This window comes from Macaca thibetana, chromosome 8, assembly GCF_024542745.1.
Source record: "Macaca thibetana thibetana isolate TM-01 chromosome 8, ASM2454274v1, whole genome shotgun sequence".
NCBI lineage: Eukaryota > Metazoa > Chordata > Mammalia > Primates > Cercopithecidae > Macaca > Macaca thibetana.
In genome coordinates this window covers 82,428,182-82,453,683 of record NC_065585.1, presented here as the reverse complement: position 1 = coordinate 82,453,683, position 25,502 = coordinate 82,428,182, and the positions used below count along the sequence as shown (strand labels likewise).

Sequence of the window (25,502 nt, the reverse complement as noted above, 5' to 3'; positions counted from 1 at the left end):
AGAACACATCTGCTGAAGACAATCTACATGCTCATGACTAAGGCTTGACTGGGAGGTCATCAAATAGATGGTATATTAGCTCCTCCTAAAAGTTAAAGAAACATATAAAAAGCTTTTCATTATCTTATTCCCATTTCCTCTGAACTACTGTCCGGAGTGGGAAAATAAAAACTGAAATTGGGAAATTTACTTGGAGCAAACATATCCTTTTCAAGCTAGTATCTGTGGATGAGCTTTGGTTTGCAAAATCTCAGTCATTGTCTACTTTCCTCACTCCACTGCTCTGGCTGTCTTTCATCATTAGTTTTTCTCCAGGCTTCTGCCCTCAAGGTGTTTGCTCCATGGTTTTATGTTTGTAATCTTCCTGATTTTCCTAGATGAAATTAAAGAGAAAGTGAAAAGTATGAATACAGGGCCATCAAAAACTATGTGAAATAATTTTTTTTTAAAGAAGTGATTTGTTACTGTGTCACTAATTCATCTAGTCATCCAAGAGCCTTTAAGTACATTTTTTTTTGGAAGGATACTTTCAGTTTTGCTTGTTTTATAATACTGTATATACTTATTAGATAGGTGTAATCTATACATAAAAAGAAACACTTGATCATATGCTTTTAGCACATTCTTTTCAGGTACCACTTTTAAATAAACCTTAATTGCATGATTTCAAAGTCTGACATGCCACATCTCATTTCAGAGCCATTTTCTGAGAGTAGCCTCAGTGAAGCACTGAACTAATTTCGGCAGGCATTATTCCCACAGAGCTTTAGACATCTTTCTGACCTCACAGAGGTCAGACTCTGGCATGTTCAACGCAACTTTGGCATGTTCAGCGCAACTTTGTCTCAGGATGTTATTATTACCCATGGACATTCATTGCACCTTTTGTCACTTCAAGGTGAAAGTCTTACTATTAGACCTATGAATCAGGGAAATAGAACTCAAAACTTTCACTGGACATATCTGTGGTACCAGAAAACCCTACAAAATTTAGGGAAAATAGGCAGCTTTTAACTCATAGATGAATATTTTTTATTGTAGAGAACATCTGACTGGGTACAGTGGCTTATGCCTATAATCCTAGCACTTTGGGAAGCCAAGGTTGGAGGATTGCTTGAGTCCAGGAGTTCCAGATCAGTCAGGGCAACATAGCGAAACCTTATCTCTACAAAAAATTTTAAAAAATTTTAGCCAGATGTGGTGGCTTGTGCCTCTAGTCCCAGCTACTTGGGAAGCTGAGGTGGGAGGATCGCTTGAGCTCAGGAGATCGAGACTGCAGTGAACTATGATGCCACCATTGCACTCCAACATGGGAGACAGAGTGACACTCTATAAAAATAAATAAATAAATAAATAAATAAATAGAGAACATTCTCTTAAATTAAAGAAAACCAGCATTTTTTTCTCACAGTGGAAACGAAGTTTAGTTAAGTTTCTTTCTATACCACATTCAAACCACCTGTGAGTAAAGCACCTATGACACTAGAGTGCCGAGATAAATGTGTTAAGAGGGGTCTGTAGGGGGTTGGTGTAGCTGTGGTAACATGTTTTTAACTAAGTGCTATGAAAGATGCAGCTCACCTGTCATAGATATTGGACAGCGAATGCCGAAATATATTTCTTGTACTATGTATTTATACTGATACTTTGGCTTTGACATGGTTTTAATTTTAATAGTTCTTTTCTTCTCCTCTGTAATATAATTCTTAATCATTTTGTTTCCATTCTCTTTCTTTATTTCAACATTGTGGTTCATGTTATGAAACTTAGAAAAGATAAAGGTTAGTGAAATTCAAATTTTGTCTACTAATGAGACTTGAGTTATACTGTGACTGGTATTGAAACCATTCTGCATTAGCCAATACTGAAGGGTTACATCATGAGTAACACAATGAACTGTGGTGCTTGGGTATTGTGTGTGTGTGTGTGTGTGTGTAAGTGCAGCAGATGTGTTTGGATACATAAGGGTTCTGTTTTAGATACTTTAAGATTCTGAGACTTGAGGCCAAAGCTGTCAGGTATACGAGTGTGGAACCCGGAGGGCAAGCCTGGACTGCATACTTAGAATTAAGAATCATGAACAATATTGATATTTAAAAAGCCTTGGATGAGATCACCTTGGGAGAGAGAGTAGATAGATGAGACTAGAACCAAAAATGGGACTTAATACAAGGTGAGTAGAGAACCAGGAGCCAGCAAAAGATACGGAAGAAGAGGTTGGAAAGAATCAACTTACTTTAAAAATAGGGCTGACATTTCAAGAGAAAAGTAAAACAAAACACAAAAAGCATAGAGCTGCAATCATCGGTAATAAAAAGGACATACACCAATAAATGATTATGATCAAATTGTATCTTTTGATTTTTTTTTCTGAGAGGTTAAGAGCAAAACTATCATTTTAATAAAAATACATGAATTGTCATACTTTTGTATTCTGTCCTAGGAAGCCAGGTCTGTAGAAGCAAAGTCAACATAAGAAATGATTTCCATGGCATGTAAATCATGCTATAGCAAGAGAGTCATTTTATTTAATGAGAATTAATTAACAAATAATTTTATTCAATGTTTAGTAAAGTACTAAGCAGTCATTTAAATTAGCGTTAACATTAATACAGTTAACATAGATTAGTTGTAATGAATGACATAGACCTTTCAGTTAGCAGAGCATTTTGTTTTTATGAATAATTGAGTAAATAAGAGAATACTCTGACAGTAAAGGGCTGAGAAGAGTGTTATGGGAAGAATTTTGTCCTCTAAAAAGATACACTAACGTCCTAATTCCCCATACCTCAGAATGTGATTTTATTTGGAAATGTGGTTTTTATAGAAGTTATTAAGCTAAAATGAAGTCATTAATTCCTTATGACTGATGGCATTAAAACCAGGAAATTTGACGCAAAGACAGAAAAGCACAGAGGAAAGACACTGGGATGACACAGAGAGATAAAAATCACTCATTAAAAATAAAAATAAAAATCAGAAGGGAAAACACGCAATTGGGATGCTTTGGGGAAAAGATGACAGACAAGATGTTACTGAGCTAGAGAGACAGTAGACCTTCCCTTTCTTCCAAGGTGCCACGTGAAGACTGAGGATTGGAGTGAGCCAGGGATTGCGGGCAAACCCATGGAAGCCAGGGAGAGGCAAGGAGGGAGTCCCTTACAGGCTTCAGAGGGAGTGGGCCCTGCTGGCACCTGGATTTTGGATTTCTAGCCTCGAGAACTGTGAGATAAGTTGCTCCTCTTGTTTTAAGCCACTTGGTTGTGATACAAGGAAACCCTAGGAACTTAATACAGAGAGAGAGCTAGTCTGGATTATGTTTTAAGGTAGAACAAACCTAAGTTTAATTAAAACCACTTAAATGGTGAAAGAAATGCTTATGCTCAATGTGCATATGGATTTGGGCTTATGGGTGGCAGAAGGTTGAGACGATGTCATGGCAGGAAAAATCAGAGTCAAAGGGTTAAGTTCTTAGGCCAGCAGAGGCAACAGGCCGGGCCTGAGGACCCCTAAACAGTGCTGCCCTCGTGGGCGTCTTTGGATCAGCAGTATCAGAATCATCTGGGAGAGCTTCTCAACAATAGTGGCTCAAGCTCACCAGGATCTACTGGATAGAAATATTCTGGAGAAGGGCTCGAGAGTCTCAAATTATTGAAAGTTCCTTGCATGATTCTGAGGTAGATCAAGGCTTGGGAACGTTTATTCAAATGAAGAGTTCCCTGGCTCAGAAGAACTTGAAGAGAAAAGACTGGATACTTCTTAAGGCTATTAGGGGCAAACCCAATTTCTGAAGGTCAGTTGAGAGCAGAGTTAGCTGAGTTGCCACTCTGAATGTCCTTAGCTTTTTAAGATTTTAGGATGGATACTGGGTATGGTGCCTCATGCCTATAATCCAGCACTGTGGGAGGCTGAGGTGGGAGGATCACTTGAGGCCAGGAGTTTGGGACCTGCCTGGGCAACAAAGTGAGACCTGTCTCTACAAAAAAAAAAAAAAAAAAAAAAAAATTAAAAAAAAAAAATAACCAAACAGTAAGACGAATACCTGTAGCCCTGCCTCCTTGGAGACTGAGGTGGGAGGATTGCTTGAGCTCAGGAGGTCAAGGTTGCAGTGAGCTATGATCGTGCCACTGCATTCCAGCCGAGGTGACAGAAAAAGACTCTGTCTCCAAATAAATAAACAAACAAACAAATAAGTAAATAAATAAATAGAGTTTTAGAAGAGTTGCTTCTCTTATGGAAGCTTAATGTCTATGATAGCAGGGAATCATCCTAACAGACTCTTCGAGGTCTGTGGTCTGTATCAGAGGGAGTGTCGTGTTTCCTATCCTGAATAGGTCAGTCACTGAGACTGCCTGTCCTCTGCACATGTAGCATCTGGTGTATCTGCAATAGGCTCTCTGCTCTTTTAGGTCGTAGGCTGGGTTGGGTTCACAGCCTGGTCTGGAGAGGGAGCCCAGATAAAAGCCCCAGGAGGAAGTGGGCGAGGTGCCTCCTCGCAGCCCCTTTTGACACTGCATCTATTTCTTTAGCCTAGACAGGAAAGATCACTTTGCTTTGATAAAAGTGCCTCAGGGCTCATACTGCATGGTTTCAAGGTTTACTTGAAGTAAATAGTTTCAACATTTCTCCTAGAGGACACACTAAAAATGGTTGTAGACCATATTTGTGAGGCTGAGGAATGTTCCTGTTTCTGCTTTGCAAACCAAATTTCTTATTTTTATTTTTAATTGGCAAATAATAATAATATATACTTATGAGGTAATTTGATGTTTTGATATATGCATAAATTGTGGAATAATTAAAACAAGCTAATTAACACATTAATCACCTCACATATCATTTTCTTTGTGGCAAGACATTTGAAATTTACTCCCTTGGCAATTTTGAAATATATAATACAGTATTATTAACTATAGTCACCATGCTGTGTAATAGATTTCAAACTAGAGTCCTTATGTTTGTAACCCTGATCAGCATTGGTTTGAATATGTCCTTCTAATAAGTATTCATAAGAAAGTTCTGCAGTTCTCATGATTTAAGCCTCCCTGACATATAACTATGAAATTTATAACATCCATCAGACCTTTTCTCTCTTAAGTTTCAGTTACTTATTTCACCTTTTATTTTATTAACTAATACTTCATATTCTTTAGGTTGAAACCTAATTTGTTTTTAATTCTTTAGGTTGAAACCTCCTTTCCCAGATTCTCCCTTCAGCTTGCTTGCCCTGACAAGAAATGTAATGAATTCACTCTCTACAATGCCTGATTAATCTTCCTTAAGTGGAAACTTCAATCTGTCACTCCTCTTCAAAAAAAATCATGTCTCTGTAAGCTGCCATTTAATACCTTACCAATATAGAATTATTTCCTACTTCTCTAGGTCTGCATCCTCAGTTCCATAGGGACAAATTTCTATTTCATGAAAAACACATATTCATACTCTTGAACATATGTGGTTCAGGCTTCGTGAAGCAAATTTCAAGGTTGTAAAACTAAGAAAATGGAGATGAACAAAATTCACTGAAATAGAAAGAAGTATTTATTTATAATGTGGTTTTTATTCTTTATAAAATAATGAATTGCTTCTGTTTTTGTCAAATTATATTCTCCATTTTAATCAAATCATTTTCATTCTGGTTACTTACATGTAGATTTTTGTTTTGCGTAGTCTTTTTTTTTCCCTTAGGAGGATAATCTTTATCAAAAGATTCTGGGAAATAAATCATTTTCTATCCCCAGAACATCAATAGTCTTTGCTTTTAAAACATAAACTACTTATTTTATTTTATTTTTTTACCTTTCTCTCACAAATTGTGCCTGTGATGTCGCAATGTATGTTTTCGATCTTTTGATCAGATTGACTGGGCATGGTGTCTCATACCTGTAATCCCCAAATTTTGAGAGGCTGAGGTGGGAGGATCCCTTGAACCCAGGAGTTCCAGACCAGCTCTGGAAGGACAGGGAGACCCCACCTCTCCAAAATGAAAACAAAAATAAAACATAGATGGTTGTGGCTGTCTGTGCCTGTAGTCCCAGCTACTTGGAGGCTGAGGTGGGAGGAGAATCAGTTGAGCCCAGGAGTACGAGGCTGCAGTGAGCCTTAAATGGTGCCACTGCACTATAGTCTTGGGGACAGGGTGAGACACTGTTTCAAATAAATAAATAAATAAATAAATAAGGTTTACAAGCACTTAATACAAATAACTCATTAAAAATAAAAATAAAAATCAGAACGGAAAACACAAAATTGAGATGCTTTGGGAAAAAGATGACAGACAAGATGTTATTGAGCTAGAGAGACATAGACCTTCCCTTTTTCCCAGGGTCCCAGCGTCTGAATGAAATCAAAATAGGGTGAGGAAGAAAACTGGAGCAAACAGCAGATCGGCAACATTGAAGAATTCAGGAGACAAGTAGAGTGTATTTGGCCCAAGGCCTTAATATTAGTTTGTGCACCGTGTACACTGCACGAAGATGTTCCTGTGCTACACAGAAATTTGGCACTTGCTGCACTTGCACGAAGGGTATAGTGGGCATAGTGCTGGAGTATTGGTGCCTTTTGGCTTCACAACATGTTGAGAGTTGGATGATTGATAACATTGTGCAGATGATATGGAATGAGAGAATAAATATGTTACTTATTTTAAAAATAAAGCTGGTGAATGTGAAAGTTAAGATTTACAGGATTTTGGACAACAATGAGAAGTTAAAAAGAAAACCACAAATTATTCTTTATTGCTTATTTTGATTTTCTTATAATACTTTCTATGTTACACTTTAACATTAATTCTGAAAAAGAGGAGAGATTTTCCAAACAATTAGTGGATGCTTTGAGGTCAATTTTAGGAAGACTATTTGGCAAATACTTGATAAGGTTATATTTAGTATAGCTTCTTTCTTAGGTGCATCAAAAATTCATGCTTTTAATCCCCATTAACACTAATTTGTGATAATGTGTGTGAACATGCATCTACAGCAGAATATAACACTAGACGAAAATACTTCATCAGTGATTAGTATTCAAAATGCCAATTAAATGGTAGTACATGCAAATGACGTATAGCACAAACTATCTAATTTACATTTTTAATTTGATATGTTTTGCAAAGATATTGAAATAAAATGGAAGGTAGGCTATGAATGCCCTGTAATGGAACATTTTTAGGTTTGATAGAGTATGTTTTGCAATAGATATTGTTAATGATAATTATTCAATAAAAATGGGATATGTAGCTCAACAGGGGTGACGATAAGTCATAAATTAAGTGTAAGGCATTGATTAAATCTATTTATCAAATGCCCTGAAACATGGAATTGTCTTTCAGTGTGCCGGAGCTGACTCGTAACAGGGGACAGCTTCCTGTTAGGTTTCTGTCATGTGAGCCAGTTGTTAAATATAGCTTTATTAAAAAAAACTGGATATAAAATTTATAATTAAATTAGTTAAAAACAAAAGTATATATATTTAAAAGTAAGAGAATCATTGTAGGTATACATGTGCATAACGTGCAGGTTTTTATACTTGGATGTTGCTGGGTGCATATGGTACATCTAGTTCTAGATAATGAATGAATGCCCCTACCATGATAGGACCCGGTTTCAACTGTTCCCCTTCTTAGCTCCCGAGTGATCTCAACTTGTTCAATCCCACCATATGAGTGAGAACAGCGGTGTTTGTTTTCCTTGTGATAGTTTGCTAAGAATCCCCCGCTGCAATCCCCAAGTCCCTTACAAAGTTTCCTAAAGGTATATGTGCCACATTTCCTTTGCTCAAGTTGTAGGGGTACATGTTAACGTGCAGGTTTGGTTACATATGTCATACTCCACCTGTGCCTTTGGTCCTGTGCTGTTCACCTTAGATCTTGATAGAATATGATGGATTCCAGGAACTCAAAAACTCATCTTTTTTTATGGCTGCATAGTTTTCACCACTTTGATTCCATTGCTATTGTAATAGTGCTGCAATAAACAAGAGAATAGATATTGTATATACCAGTAATGGGATGGCTGGGTCATATGGTACAAGTGATAAGCATAGTAATAAACGAACATTTCTCTGATGGCCAGTGATGATGAGCATTTTTTCATGTGTCTGTTGGCTGTATGAATGTCTTCTTTTGAGAAATGTCTGTTCATGTCCTTTGCCCACTTTTTGATGGGGTTGTTTGTTTTTTTCTTGTAAATTTGTTTGAGTTCTTTGTAGGTTCTGGATATTAGCCCTTTGTCAGATGAGTAGATTGCAAAAATTTTCTCCCATTCTGTAGGTTGCCTGTTCACTCTGATGGTAGTGTCTTTTGCTGTGCAGAAGCTCTTTAGTTTAATGAGATCCCATTTGTCACAAAAATCATCAGGTGAAGGCATTGACTTAACTTGGAGAATGTTTCAGCTTTCTACTTATGGCTAGCCAATGGGAATCCTTTCCCCATTTCTTGTTTCTCTCAGGTTTGTCAAAGATCAAATGGCTGTAGAACACTTTTGAACTAAGTAGGTAGCGTGATGCTGTTCTGTTTGACACTGGTAAGAGCATCTGCAGTTCATTGAATTGGAGAAACCTTTTAAATGCCCTTAGACAGAACTACTTCCAACACTATGAGGTCTTGTAACTTTTGATTTGGCTGTGGGTTTGTCATAAATAGCTCTTATCCATTGGTAAAGGGAGGTGAAGGTGAAGGTGGGTGGGCGGCAGGAGTTGGAGTACTGACAAGGGCTCTAATTGCAAGAATTAGATAGCTTATTTTTAAAGGAAGCAAGGGGAAGATCTTGGCAGTGTTAATGATATTATTCATTTTTTAGATTTTTTTCTTTCATTTTTTGCATAGAGTAGCATTCTTTAGAATGCTTCGTTCCTTTATTAACAAGAAGTATTGAAACAGGATTTTAGTGATCAGTTTCTCGTAAGGGATATGAGCTCAACAGGGGTGACGATAAGTCATAAATATATTTCTCAAAGTTTCTATTCCAGTAATGAGAGGCACAGTAATACTTTGGTATTGATTAATATCTAGTATAATAAGAGTTTGCATGTGGGAAGCCATAGGCTACAGATGTTGATTGGTTAAATTGGTTAATTAAAGTACAAACAGGAGTGCTCTACACTGAAGTTATGTTTCCTGTGCTGGTAGCTAGCTGTAAATGATCATAATTAAGACAATGGGAGCTATAAATGATTGTTAATGATAATTATTTATCAAATTTGTATTTAAAATATAAATTCTTGATGAAGTTCTTTCAAATTATAGTTTATGAAAAGTAACATTTCTTAACTTCAAGAGGTCCTCAAGAAATCATCTAGAGCCATTGTTAGCTCCAAAGCAGTTATGTGTATGATGCTTCAATACTAAAGTCTCTCCTGTTGAATCTTAAATGTCTCTGAGAATATAAAACTTGCTTTGATTTCTATTGTCTTCTATTCATTTGCTTTATATCTGGATGGTGAACAGTAGATGGAGACGGTCATGGGCCGGAGCTGACTCGTAACAACTGGGGACAGCTTCCTGATAGGTTTCCAGGAATCATGTGAGCCAGTTGTTAAATATAGCTTTATTAAAAATTAACTATATAAACTTATAATTAAATTATATTAAAAACAAAAGTATATATATTTAAAAGTCGACACTTTCTAATGATTTTATTGCAGTATACTGTTATCTCTGCTCTGGGGGTTATTTTACGTCTACATGGTAGGAATTTTACATACAGTTTGTATGGTGGAAATTCTGTATAACAGAGGACTATCTATTGAGTATCTCTTCCCAATTGTACATCCAGTGACATCATATTGGTAGCTAAAAATTTTTTATGAAGTGTTTATAGCATAGAAATATCCTCCTTAAGCTCCCAAGGCCAGTTGTTAAATTATTTACTAGCATATCACCAGGTAGGGGCTTTCTTCATCAGGCCAGTTTTTTTTCCTGTACCAAATTGGAACTGATTCATAAGCTTTCAGTGTAACTAATTAATGCATGTATAGAAAGTATATTTTATAACCTAAGTGTTTTATTTATTGCTTTGAATACACCTGTAAAATTGTTTAAACATAAAATAGAAGTTTTTATTTTCAAAAAATTATAATATTAAATCCTTTGGCCTTAATAATAGCTTTTGGATCTCCCTAAAGTGTTCATACACTTTGCATGGTAACTGATTTGTTGGTAACTGATTTGTGGCTAAATGATTCAGAACTGATAATGGGTTATAGGTTGTACTTCTAGGTGAGTGACTAGAATCTAGAATCTCTCGCTATGAGGGAAAGTTATTTTTGCTTAATGAGTGCTGATTAGTTCCCATGAGGTAAAGGTGGACTTACTCCAATACCCAGTTCTTCCACCTGTTGGCATTATTGGTCCTAATTAGCTTCTTCCACAAGGATGTCAAATAATCAATGGTGAAATGATTGAAATACCTTTTGACACCCACATCTGGTTCTTCCAGACTGGGATAATCTGCATTTTCCATTGACCCCACATTGAAATACTAAATATTCTATCTTGAAGAAGGCTTCAAGAAGGTGATTTATGTGGCAGCACACCAAAACTTATTTAGCTCGTAAAATGTCTCTTCTAAATTTTAAAAAGCAATCATTGTTACAATGTGAAACAAAATACTCTTGTACCTCAAATTCCATTGTACCATTCTTATTTTCATGAGGCAGATATTAATATATTCTCATTTACAGATGAGAAAACTGAAATGTGGGAAAATTAAGGAGTATGTTGAAATTATATGTTATGCTATTGCTTAAAGCATGAGAAATGTAGAAATGCAGATAACCAAACTGTGTGTGTGTGATCTTAGATTAGATCTTCGATTGTAGTATTGTGACTGCATTAAAAAAGAGTCACTCTTCTGGACTTAGGTCAAATCTGTTGTGAAGAGTAATTATTTAAGCAAGCAATTTCTGTACATGAAATGTGATTTTTACAATGTAATCCAGATGACTTGAGTAGTAAGAAGAGACAATAACCCAGAGACACAGCTTTTTCTTTTGTTTTGTTTTGGCATTTCTGTTGGTAGAGGGTAGCTTTCCCTCATTATTGACATCTGTTTTAGGAATCCCTCAGGAGGAATCCCAACTTATCCCGAAACAAAAGAATGAAATGCAAGCTTTCTGCAGACCAAGTATTTTGCAATTTTTGCATGCTCTATTTTCTTCAGCTGATGAACCACTTCTGACAAAGCTTTCTCACTGTCCGGATATAATCTGCTAATACCACTGGGATCTACACTCACAAGTATCCTCTTCCTCCATAAAAGTTTAAGCCACTAATTCTTTTTGATGTCTGTTGGGAAACTCTTCCTTTTCCTTGTAGTATTGTGATTGCCAAAGATTCGAATGTGGCAACCAGACCACTGACAGAGCGTCTTGAATGCAGGGCCAATTAGAGGGAAGCACTAGATGAAGCCACTGAACCATTAGGAGGCTTGCAAAGATCCCCTAACACTCTTTTCATCTACAAGAGAGCTGTGGTTGGAAATACACAGATGGAGTTGTCCTTGGGGATGTGCTCTTCACGCATGTGGTTCTGTTGAAGCATTTTGCAAGTAGAAGACAACGTTTTGTAATATTTCACAGACCGTATATCATACAGAGGCACATTGGTCATCTATTATTAATATGTTTGTTTGGCCCAACCAAAAGGGTCTTTCTACACACTTTTTAACTCCTTCCCTACTAATGATACATTTATTGTAGGGCAGAGGTTTTGATTAAAGATATAAGTAATATGATTTTTTAGCTCAGTTTTTCTTTCAACACAACACAAAGTAAAACATATTAATTTTCCTTATTGATGAAAAACTGGTTTGGCATTTGCAAAACTCTGCATGAATTCTAATTCCAAATGCTTGATTTTTGTCCCACTATATTTAGGAAATAATATTGTTTTCACATTTAGAGGACCACATCAAGGCTAAAAAGATAATATCATTTAAACATATTTTAACATGTTTAAACTATGTATTTTTATATTTTTAGTTATCAGAAAATTTAATTTGTTTCCAAAATGCTGGTTAATTTTCATTCCACCAAATAAAGGTTTAAAATGCTCTTAGGAGAATGGTAGTCAAAACTCTTATAAAAATAGAAATGTACTTCTTTAGTCAATATGTAGTTTGCTTTGTATTAAATAAAGAGGTAATCTGAAATGTACATTTGGATTAAGTTCCAACTGTAATGTCTATGTACTTTTCATGGCCCAAAATGAAAGGAAAAACACTGGAGAACTGTTATCCCACAGGCATCAGAATTACACTGATGGGCCATCAGCTGCTTTGCAGCCATGCTTTTCTCCAAGGTGCTCCAGTGATACTGCAGGCTGACCTCATGAATGGATGGGTGAAGAATCACAACTAGATGACAGGACTAGCATTCTAGGAGCAATATTTAATGTGACATAACTTAATCCAAGTTGGTATATAATTATGATAGTAGTCAAAAATCAGATGACATTAGAAATAGATGTAACTGAAAAGACAGTGTAGTAAACCATTGCAAACTTAATAATCTTCATCTGTAGACCTAAGGAATAAAATCATTGAATATTTTTGGACTTATTTTCCATTCAAGTATAGAGGAAATGGTGCTTTGGGCAGGACTACGTTACATATTTATATATGAACGTCGATACATGCAATGATGCCAATTTACAAGAAAGTCCTGAGTATGAAGATCTAAACAGTAATAAACTACAGACAAAAGAATCAGAAACACAATGTTTTCTTAAGCAGTAAATATTGGAATGCCTAAATATAGGCTAATTGCTAAATATATGTAGCAATCCACTGAACATTGGTCAGATACATTTAAACAAAGGAATATGATAGTTTCATATTTCTCATAGTGAAGTATTTTCAAAACTATACAGTCAAACTTAAAGAGAAAGCTAATTTGGAAATGGTTCACAAGGAAAAATGAGGAAATTCATATTGCTTAGCCTAATGGTGGATTATTCGCCTCCTAAGGAGCTGTCTCAGAATGTTGAAAGGAATATATTCCCTGCTGGCCACCTGCTTCTGCCCTGTTTTCTCCATCCCTGGTGTCATTGTCCCACTTGGCATGTTCTGACCCACCCTAATTCCTGAGCCAATATTGGCGAAGTCAAGATAGTATGTATATTATCTTCAGCTCTGCAGTTGGTATCCATTAAAACATTAATTAAATACTTAAACTTCTCTGTTTTAGAAGTGGGAAGAATAACAAGGTAACAATATTGTAAGATGGCTGACTAGAGAAACTTGGGCACCTTCCTTGTTACTCCTTCCCCACTTGGTTCTCAAGCTTCCTTAGTGGTTCCCAAGGCTTGGTACCTGCTAACTAGTGATTCTACGCTATGTTATTGGTCTAGGCCTATGTAATAAAATGCAGTTGGAGTTTACCTGGCACCGAAGTTAGTTACAGCTGCTGCTTGTGTTCTGTGTCAAGCTCTTACTACTGAGAAAGATACAGGCACAGAGGCTTCTATTCCAATTTTTATGATACAGCATCCTCACCCTGCAGACCCCAGCTGCAGCTTGATGTGTCCAGCTGTCCATTGTGATGGTAAAATTACAACATCACAGTGCATGTGCCACTGCTCCTGGGACTGTAGCTTGGCTGTGTCACACCATGAATCTTTCTCACTAGCCGCATGTTTTGTGAGTTCGACACTCTTGTGGAGACTCTTGGAGGTCACCTGGAGCAATGTTTTATGATCTGGCCTTCTTCCATCCATATGGCTGAGAAAGGAGCCAGGTAATATTTCCAACATGGCCGCTTTCTTGACCTAAGAAAAGAGTGATATCAGAAGCATACAGCTTATGGCAGCACGTCATGGATAAAACAGGTACAAAAAAGGTGCCATTACAGAAAAGAAGTTTTACATTAATTTTAAGTCAGTGTATAAGTGATCTATTCTTAACGTCTACTGCCCAAATCATTATTTAAAATTGCTACCTGGGGCTTGAAAGTACATACATCCTTCTTTCTACTACTTCTTTGCTTTTCTCTTCACAGTAAAGCCATGAAAGTGACTATTCTATAATTAATCTCTTCTACAAACTGCCAGACATAATCAAATTCTGTAAACACTTTTGTCTGTGTTTACACAGACATGTTGTAACGCTTATGGAAGAATATTTGGGAAATTATTTCTGTGAAGATCTGTAGAATAGATTGGGGATGCTTTTGTCCAAAAAGGTAGAGACAGCCATTATCGGAGTCAAAGAAATAAACTGAGCAGCTTTCAGTAAACATCTATAGACGTGTAATTGGTACATGGCATTGGCAAAACAAACATTTTTAATATTTATACATTTTAACAAAAATTTAAAATAAGGTAATTTTATTTAAATATGAAAGTAAATCTATTTTATATTTTATTTGTGTCTTCAAGCCTATTCCCTTCTTTATTCACACTTAAATTTTTAACACTCTGAAGTAGAGTCGCTGGAAAGCTCTGCATGGTGAAATCTTTTTGGCTGCATTTTTATAGTACACATTTTTATACAAAGATGTGGCATTAACACTGTAATCAGGTGACTTCAGATTTTTGGACGCAAGAAAATTTAAAACAATTCAAAACTTTTAACCTTTGTGTATGGTGTTTTTGCAGTTGAGTTTGAGATTTTTAAGTACCTGAAAGTTAGTGGCCTCAAGATGGTATGATTCCTGCATTTATCATATAACACCACAGTGCCAGTGAACAGTACCTTGGGGATCTATTTTTCAGAATATTCCACGGCCCACAAAATTGATTTAAATTGAGTTCTCCTTTGCTTTAAAGGAATTTGGTCTCTTCACCCTCCTTCTCTCCTTCCTGTCTCCCTCCGTTCACTCTTCTCTCTCCTATCCTTGGGTCCTAGAAAGTCTCCTCTTGGACTCCTCAGAGTGAAGAAGTAAGGGAACACCGAGCAAGGAGCCCTGGACCCCTCCCCTGGCCTTACTCCATAGGAAATGAAGGCTCAGAGGATTTTGAGTGAAAGAATTAAGATTCTATGTTTTGTAAACACTGGAGTCTAAATAAGACTTCATTTGGGAAAGGAGTTGTACGTACTACTGAAAAGAATCATAAAACCACTACTTTAGAGTGTGACGTGAAATAGTTCCAGATTTATGTAACCTTGGTAGGAATTATCATGCTAAAATAAATTAAGATTTCTCTCTTCATATGCTGCCTTCTTATTAAATGATGTCAAACCTCTTTTAGTAATATACACATATGAAAGAAAAATAATTATTTTAAATAGATATCAAAGTTTCAGACATATTCAAGGGAAACATTGCATGAGTTAGTTTTACTTACTATGTGATTTAAAGGAAATCTTGAGAAATTATAACGTATGTCTCATGTAATAGTTGTAGTTGGCTCCATCTGAGGCAGGAGGCGGGACTCGACTCTGGAGGCGGGGCTCAGACACCAAACAAGGTTGAGGACTAGCTAAAACAGGGAAGAGAGAGAAGCGCCTGTCCCTAAGACAAGCCCACCAGTGTGCCAGGTCAGTTTACTGCTGCCATGGCAACACCTAGAAGTTGCTGCCCCTTTCCCTGGCAGTGACCCGACAACTCAAAGGTTACCACCCCTTTTGTAGAAATGTCTCCACAATCCACCCTTTAATTTGTATATAATTAAAAGCAGATATAAATATGGCTGCAAACTGCCTTTGAGCTGCTCCTCTGGGCACACTGCCTATGGGGTAACCCTGCTCTGCAAGGAGCAGGACCTCTGCTGCTGCTGTGCATTGCCACTTCAGTAAATGTTGCTAAGACCCTGACTTGCCCTTGAATTATTCCCTGGGTGAACCCAAAACCTCCCAGGCTAAGCCCCAATTATGGGGCACATCTGCCCTGCATCACATCCATCATTGCTGTAGTACAGTAATTATATTTCAAACATGTTTGCATGATATCATATTATTTTCAAAAGCGTAATAACTCTGGTTTCTGAGTTATTACAAAACATAAATATAATTATCTTATTGTGTTCCACAATGAAAATTTTGGAGCATGTAGATATGATTCAGAATTGAAGCAATAGAACAAATCATTCAATTTGATTTTCCTGCAAAACATTTTTCCTTACACAGAAAACTTGCCAGTTTGTTTCCTTTTTAACAAATTACTAAATCAGTGAACCATGGTAAAATTTCAGTGTTTTTAGGTTAAATATCCGCAGTTTCTTATGTTTCCCTTAATTATTTGTTATGATTCTCTTGGCAGATAACATGTGACGTTAACACATTTAATATTATAAGATGGTTGTCTTCTCTACACTATTATTTCATGCTAATGTTCCACATTACTTTACTTTTTAGTTAACCTTTTACTATTCATATATATTTTTCTTCTATTTGAAGAATGGAAAGGGTCCTGCCTTACTTGCTTTTGTATTCCCCACAGTGCTTGTGTCCTGATATACACCTAACAGTTGTTCAGTAGGTATTCATTGACTTTTTGATAAATGGGTTATTATGTTTCCTACACTATCAGGCTAATTTTGGTCATAGGAAGCAGATAATTCAGGAAAAAATTGCTTAAACTGGTGCTACTGAAAATGTGTCCCATAGATTGTTGGTCAGAATACAAACTTTATTTCTGATCTGCAAGTAGCCAAGTAATTAAGAGTATGCATTTAGAAACATTTATAGCAATTTTAATGTATTATGATATCCAATGGCTGGTCATTTATCCTAGGAATTTGTTTTTATTGTATTTCACAATAGTTTTTGTCCTCAAGTGATTGAAAATGTAAAAAAAATATAATTTCTTAACCACAGGGTGTTTAAGAAGCACAGATTTAGACAATGGGTATTTATTAATAACAAATCTCACATAGTAAGAAATCAAGGAAGAAATAGTTACTGGGTTGGGGTTCAACAATGTTTAATAGTGGTAGGGCTCCAAGTTGATGTTTCTTGGGTTCCCTTGGTCTTCCAGCTTAGCTACAATATGCCATCAGCAGTTACAAGCCTCATGCTTTCACATGAAAATACTCAACTGGAGAAGGAAAAGGACAGATGCAGAACAGCCTCTTCTCTCTCACAGCTCTCTTTTTGTCTGGAGAGAAAGACTGTCCATATCTAGAAGACTGTTCATACTTCTTTCCATATCTAATTGACCAGAACTGCATCCCTGTCTTCCCCTGGATCAATCCCTGTAAAATGGTCCTGGCTTAGTCCGGTGTGATCTATCCTCTGGGTGGGACACCTAGCTGCATGACCAGAGTCAGGGATCTCTCAGCAAGAAGGACTGGAGAATGGCTGTTCTGCAAATTTCTCCAAAGACCTAAAATTATCAGAAATTGACATCACCACTGACAATGTTTCAATAAGTGGGAAGGTATAATAATAATAGCTCATGTTTATGCAATGGCTGTTATGTTAGGTATTCTGCATAACTCTTCATATTTTGTAAAACTTCCCTCCACACAGTCAGTATTATCCCTCTTTTATAGATAGGAAAAAGGAGACATCAATAAGTTAAGTATTTTACCCACGGTCACATCGCTGGGAGGTAAATAGGGCTGAGATTCCAACCCAACACCATGAATGTCTACACCCAGGTTCTCCCTACTGCTACAAAGGCTATTTTTGTATGGTGCTGGTTGGGTAGCCTGTACATGCATAATACCACAAATCTGGGAAGGCCTGACCAGGGATATTGGCTTGAGAAAATGCCTCTCTAAATAGGCAACATAAACTCTCTTAACATTTCTAAGTATAGTTATTGCATTTCCGGTACGTGGGACTTTTTCCTTTAGCTCACTAAAATGTTACCCTCTCTGTTGCTGTCTGAAATACATCTTCCTGTACAACATCTGTCCCTGTCATTGCTGCTCCAGGTGTCACAGGACTCTGCTGTTGTCTTGAGTTTGGATGTAATATGCAGGAGATGTATTCTTTGTAATTCTGGAATCCAGAAGAACATTGCTCAATAAAACCCCTGTGCATGGTTTATAAGTATTGCTTGCAACTTTACTAATACTTTATGGCCATGCTATATATCAATAGCACTGTGGCTTAGCTAGGCTTTCCTGGGCTATCAAAAACCATTTTAACCCCAGAGAGTGCCAAATAACCAACTTTCAAACAATTCTTTGCAGCACAGCTCTTTGATAAGCTGAAAATTGCCCAGTTTATGCAATTCTTTCTTCTTCTTATAGTTCCTCATATTCCAATTCCCTAGAAAATTGCTTTTGAGAAAGAGTAGACAATATATCTCTGAAGTAGTCCATTATTTTTTTATTCCACTGCTGAGCTAGGTATACAATCCTATTTATCTTTGACCATGTTCCTTTCTGCAGGTGCAAGTCTATTCTAGCTAATACATGGCGCATAGCAAATTTTAAAAGGCTATGAAAATAAGCTTGGGGACACTCAACTTCAGTACTCAAATACGTAGATTTTATTATCACATTTCTGAAAATGTATTACCTATTAAACTATGTGGATCCACCTTAAGGTAAGTTTTTCCTTTCACAGTCCTATATTGTTAATTATACTCAATTGTGAGTTACTTTAGGTCAGCAACTGTGACTTGTGTGGCATTTGGTAATGCTCATTAATGTTGCTGACACTGTCTTTGGATGGAAAACCTCAGCATGTATACAATGCATCATTTCACCAGATTCACTGTTATATAAGAAGCCATAAAAACAAAATGTGGGGTTTAATAAGTCTGTCTATCATCTAAAAATTTCCATGTACTTTCCTTTAAGGAAAAAAAAGTAATTTATGTTAAAGTACGAACAATGAAAACAATTTACTTAATTTATCTTTCTTTAGCTAATGCGGAGGTCCTTATTATTATTTTTTTGATTTTTCCATTGTTTTATAACTCAGACTGCAGAGTTTTTATCTGTTTGTTTTGAGAGAGGGTCTCACTCTGTCACCACTGGAGTGCAGTGGTATGATCACAGCTCACTGCAGCCTTGAACTCCTGGGCTGAAGTGATCCTCCCCGCTCAGTCTCCTGAGTAGCTGGTACCAAAGGCATGTGTGACCACACCCAACAAAGTTTTAAAATTTTCTTATAGAGATGGGGTCTTGCCATGTTGTCCAGGCTGGTCATGAACTCCTTGGCTCAAGCAATCATCCTTCCTTGGCCTCCCAAAGTGCTGGGATTACAGTCATGAGCCCTTGGGCCCATCCCATATCACAGGCTTTGTACTTTCAGATCATATGCAATGTGTTTCTTTAAATTAAATTTTAAATTATAAATTTAAAAATTATAGTTGTATTTATTTATGAAGTAAAAAGTTATAATTTATGAGAATTATGTGGAATAATTAAATTAAATGAATTAATACATATCACCTCAAATATTTATTTTGTGATGAAAACATTTAAAATTTACTCTCAGCAATGTTAAATGTATAATACATTATTATTTACTATGTTCACCACGTTGTGCAATATATCTCAAAGAAAAAAACCTTATCCTGCCTTTCTAATTGGCTATATATCCTTTGACAATCATCCCCCCATTACGCCTGCCAATCTCCGACCTATGGTAGCCAGCATTTTACTCTGTGATTCTTTGAGTTCAATTATTGTAGATTCCACATGTAAGTGAGAACATGTGGCATTTGCGTTTCTGTGCCTAGCTCATTTCACTTACCATAATGCCTTCCAGTGAAAACCAAGAGCAATATTGAAGGGTTGGCTCAACTGAAGTTTAGCATGCCTTGTGAAATAATTTTTTCTTCCTGTTCATTTGAAAACTTGTGAAAATATTAAAAATTGGTACTAAAAACATAACTAATATTTTTAAATGTCACTCATAAGAACATACATATTCATCACATTTCTCAGTATAAACCACGAAACATAAGAAAAACATCCGAAAAACATTTTAACATCTTTACAGGCTGCTTTAGTTTTAGTTAGAAGTAATATAGAGAGTCAAAGACTCAAATTATAAATCTAAGTTGCTCTGCATTCTGCCAAGATTGGAACGCTGCATGGATGAAATTTACTGTGACCCAAACTTTCAACAGAATAGTTCATGACAACAGGATAGGACCACAAATGAGGATTTTTATTCCAATAAATTCTTTGACTTATCTGTTCTTACTGTTGTCTTTAAGCCAAGTTTGTAGTGGGCCCCCAAATTGGGAATTTTAGAACAGGAAGTTTTACATGGAACTGACTCCAGCTGGGAATTGAGAACTGTTTGGTGTTTTGTCTGGGAGGAAGTATCAAGGTGTACCTAAGAGCTGAGGTATATCTGAAATGGTAGTATCAGGAAGTTTGCAGCGTAGTGTGAAATGAAATGAAAATTTCAATTGTACTGTATCCCAACCAATAATGTAATGTCTTCCTTACATAATGGGCATCATGCTAGAGTTTCACACAGTAAAGAGTACCAACAATAAATAGGCCCATGTTAGCTGTTTTAATTTTTTCAGCATATGAAGGGTTCCACTGGTGTGATAGCATGAGAGAGGATTTAGGATTTTTTTTCCCTTTTTTAAAAAATTTTATTTTAGAGATCATCTACCACAGTCACTTTTGTCAGAGAAGAGAGAATTGATTTCAGCTCTAGTGATTCTTCAAATAACATTCTAGAATGCTGAAATATTCTGGTTCCTCAGCTTTATTATCCACAACACTTAGGGAAAGTCCACAGAAATGTATGACCTGGAGCTGCTTGCCTCCATGCTGCGGTGAGGGGCAGGATTGTTGGGTGGAAGCGTTGCGCTATTTACGTAGCTCAGCCGAACAGTTCACAGAGATGTGGCTATTACAGAGGCAGTAACGTTAACCTATAGGAAATGTCTGCCCTCCAGCCAGCCTCAGATAAAACAGTAGAATCACAGATTCTACCGGAAAAAGTGCTCAATTGTTTGTTGTACAAATGGATTGTTGTACAAATGAATAAATGAGGGAATAAGTGGATAGAATTTTGGAATGAAAATGTGGTTCCTTGATTCAAGTTATTCAATAATTTTCCTCTGGAATTCGTACAGCAGATCCTCCCAATTTACTTTTTAACCCAGGGCAGCATTGTGCCTTTCTACTCACCTAGGGCATTTAAGCCTGTGTGGAGACACGCAGGTTATCAGAGTGATGGGAGTATTGGGGATATGAGTGTTGTGGTTACTTAGTTCTGAAAGCACTGAGATGCTAATGTCCCTAATGAACAGGAAATCCTGTGCAACGAGGGATTCTTGCCTACAATAATAAATAATATCCCCAATGAGAAGCAGTAAGTCTCCCTCTGGGTTCTCCGACAGGAAGGTTAAAGACAAAAGTCCTCATTTCTCAAGTAATTGGCTACTTTGGTGGACATTTAACATTCAAAAAAGACTTCCTTATACTTTGCCAGAACATTTCAAATTGAACTCAGTACCAGCTTTGTCCTTCAAAGAACAGAGACCTGCCAGCTTCTGCTAAGGTTATTCCTAGAACTCATTTACCCATGTTGCCTATCTGGTTACTTTCTTGAGGGTGCTATCCAGGTTGTCTCTGTCTCTGTCAAGGTGGGGCATTCAAAACTCCATCCAATCCTCTAACTATGGCCTGCCAAGTGCTATAAATAACATATACAGCCTTAGCGGTCATAACTACTATTTTTTTTCCGTTAATGCAAACTAAGATGGCATTATTTTTTGTTGTTGTTAGCTTATTATCAACTAAAACTTCAGATCTTCACATAAACTGTTGTCAGTCTGAGCATACATCATTCAGAGCTAGGGATTAGCAAGCTTTCTTGGTTAAAGGCCAGATAGCAAATACTTTAGAAACCAAGGGTCATTCAGTCTCCATCACAACTACTGAATTCCACCGCTGTAGCATGTAGCCACAGACAACACAGAAATCACTGGGGTGGTTGTGTTTCAATTAAACTTTATTTGTAGAAACAGATGGTAGGATATATTTGACTCTTGGGTCATAGTTTGCTGATCCTTGTTCTATATTTAAAGAAATATTAGATTAAAACAGAAATTCAGTGCTTTTTAATTATGTCTGTTCATATTATTTTGTTGATTTCAGCCAATCATTCCAACCAGCTGAAAACCTCTTGAATTCTAATTGTGGGAGTTCTGTTATTTAATTTTTAAAAAGTATACTCCTTTTCAACTTTGTATCACCTAACACATGACTTCTATGCTTTTATCTATTAATAGTTCTTCTCCATTCCAAAACAAAAACAATACCTGAGTAGAAAAAAGCCTTAAAAAGACCTTATACCATATACTAGATTTTTTAGTTTAAGATGGTCAGTGATATAATTGATAAACCTGTTTTGGTTACTGTAATGATAAAAATACAACATTCTTCTATCATGTAGCAGACAGTTTTTTCTGTTCTTTATAAGAAGTACTGGTGCTTGTCTGCATTTCCTTCCTGAAATCAAGATGCATGTCTATGACAAGTTCTTGTTGTGCCACAGTGTTAATACCAACAAATCTAATATTGGTTAATTATAACAGGCTTTTAGTAAATCATCTGTTTACTCATGTATTTTTGCAGTCAGCTTAGAAGAGATGTGAATTTTATCAGCTCAGCCCTGTACCTCCCTTTGAGATGTTTACCCAAATGGGGCTTTCATTCCATTGTAGCATGAATATGTAAACACCTTGCTATGGTTCTGAAATCATAGTTATGAGTCCGTTAGCACCCTAATGGGAAGGAAGGAGTTAACTGTGGTTTTGTAAATCCCCCCTTCCCTTCCTGAAGACAATCTGGGCCAGGTGCTGACCTCCACCAGGCCTCCTGTAAACATTCCAAGGAGATTTAATAACACAAAGATGATCTAGGGGGTTCAAATATAAGAATGTTTTTATTTGGGTATTCTTTTTCTATCTCGATTACTTATTATAACTAAACCCTTAATTTGTGGGTTTATGTGATGCATATGGCTGGAGAGTGGAAGTTAGTCAAATGAGCTCTTTATCTGCATGAGAAATAACTAAGAAGTCTTAAACTTATTATTATTTGTTTTCTGAGATAGCTTGCACCACACACATAATGAGCATTCATCTGTTATTCTGGAACCAAACTGCATCCCATTTGAAAAAAAGCAATTTTTTGGAGACTGTGAGAGACACTTCAAGTCTTTTTGTTACTACATGTCTTTCGTCGTTACTGTATGCTTCGCCAATTGCCAGTGAAGTTGGGTGTAGTCTATGATCTATGATTCCTGTGAGTCGGCTGTGATAACGTAACTCTTTGGGATTCTGCACTATGATAAAATGCAGATGGGCCTAAGACTTGAATGCATCTAAGGCACTGGGGAGGGTCTCTGGTTGCTTTACATTTTCTTGATTTCTTAAGTTCAATTTCCTTTTAAGGTATTTGTTATTTGATGTTCCATTTTGATTAGAAAAAGTGGAGAAAGGAATTTTGTAATTCTGAATTTTCTCTGTCATTTACCCCACATTATGAGCCTGTTAAGCTGATTGCTTCCATATTGATAGACTTACTTCAAATTCTTTTTTGTAATCCTACAAATTCTTCCCTTTCTAGTTTAAAGACCAGCTTTTATGACCAACTAAGAGTAAATTTAAGTGTGTGACATATAGCTAAATGTTTTTAGGTTAAAGGAGTAGAAGAATCCTATGAAATTTACATTTAAAAGCTTATTTAATTTAGCGTAATGAATCGCATTTGGCATATTACAATTACTAAATGCTAACATTATGTATATCTGCAAATTATTTATATATTACCATAATGTGAGTCTTTAAATTATTTTGATATTGAAATGGAGATAATATATTGAATAGTATTGACTCTTCTAAATTTGATGCTTACCATTCATTTTCTTCTTGGAATATCCCATGATTTTTTAGGTGCTTAAGAAATAAACTTATCGAGGCTGTAACAGCTGTGTAGAAACTCAGAGTATCTTTTTTTGGTTTAATAATACACAAAAGGTTGGAAATGTACAAAAAATATTAAATCTTGAAGAGCGTGGTAAGTTATTGCATCAGTCTACTATGTCGGTTCTGATTTTGACTTTTTTCTTTTTTCTTTTTCTTCTTTTTTTTTTTTTGGAGACAAGAGTCCCCCTCTGTCACCCAGGCTGGAGTGCAGTGGCATGATCTCAGTTCACTGCAACCTCCGCCTCCTGGGCTCAAGCGATTCTCTTGCCTCAGCCTCCTTAGTAACTGGGATTACAGGCCTATGTCACCACACCCAGCTAATTTTTGTGTTTTTAGTATAGATGGAATTTCGCCATATTGGCTAGTCTGGTGTTGAACTCCTTACCTCAAGTGATCCGCCTGCCTTGGCCTCCCAAATTGCTGGGATTACAGGCATGAGCCACCACGTCTGGCCTGATTTTGACTTTTTTCATTAGCAATGGAGGAGAAATATTTCAGAGTAGTGTCAGGGCACTCCATTGCTTGATGACAGCACAGAATATAAGAAAAGAAATCTAGATATAGATCAATTATTTTGCTGCTGATGATCTCAAGCTCTATCCTAATAAGCAGTTGTGAAAATGAGAGATGACGTGCTATTAAGTACACACGTGCTTCATATGGATTTTGAGTGTACCTACATATTCGGTTTTGTTTGTTAAAATCACTTAAAAATTAGGTTGGCAAATTTCCCAATTTATTAATTTATCCATTTTTTTCAAGATAGAAAAAAGTAATGTTCAAGAGAGTATTATGAAAGGTTGAATGTAAAGGCCAGGAATTTATAATTACTAGCAGTCATGCTTTGCTAAATTAATGAGAAGATAATTGTCAATACTTTTTCAGTAGGAATAGTTTTGTTTAAGTCAAACATTGTGTTAAAATAATTATTTGGACTCTTTTTAGAATACAACTACGATTTCTCTGCTTTATTTTCAATGGTGAATAAAATGTATGTTTTCATTATTTTCCTATATTTAATTTTTCCTAGAACTCCATACTTTTACCATATAAGGTTCTAACCTTTTGACCTTTGACTTCTGCAATTTTTTGGCATTACAGTTTTAATAAATTGTTAATAATAGTTCAATTTTATTGATCACTGAGTTTCAAATTTAATAATGATGCATATGGTAAGCCTTTTTCAGAAAATGTTTAAAAACTATTTGTGAAAGTCCAGGATAAATACTACAGAAATTAATAAAAATTTGTTATTGCTGAACAAGTATATTTCAGCTACATTTTTAATGAATCTGTCAAAAGAGTTATTGGGTAGGAAATTATATAAGTAGGATACCTTTTTTCCTAGGGTAGTTTTTGGAATCTGCATGATTACTGTTTCCTAATTGAACAGAAAGGAATTTGTATTTTTAAGCATCTGGCTTTTTTCATAATTAAACTTAGACCTAGGTAGAATTGTGGGGATATGTAGGGGTGTAGGTGGACGGGATTTATCAATGGCTGTTAATGACTGTCTCCCACTCCTAATACCTCTGAACTGTCCAGTGTTGCAACCCCTCCTTCTGTGGGCTTTGGTGGTGACTGACGTCTCATGTGTAAGAAAGGTGAGTCATTATCCTTTATACGACATAGTTTGTGTGGTTGAAAATTTATCATCTTCTCCAAAACTTTCTAATATATAGTCACCTCTAAAGTTA

At 36.3% G+C, this 25,502-nt stretch overlaps 1 protein-coding gene and 1 long non-coding RNA gene across 4 annotated transcripts in view; both read left to right on the top strand.

The window, feature by feature from the left end:
- Positions 1-25,502, top strand: part of NKAIN3 (sodium/potassium transporting ATPase interacting 3) — a 1,223,038-nt gene that overhangs the window by 477,391 nt on the left and 720,145 nt on the right. The window lies entirely within an intron of this gene.
- LOC126961539 (uncharacterized) lies at positions 13,494-24,742 on the top strand. The gene is made up of 3 exons (XR_007728331.1): positions 13,494-13,822; positions 18,278-18,435; positions 23,773-24,742. It is a non-coding gene; the product is annotated as an uncharacterized LOC126961539 (long non-coding RNA).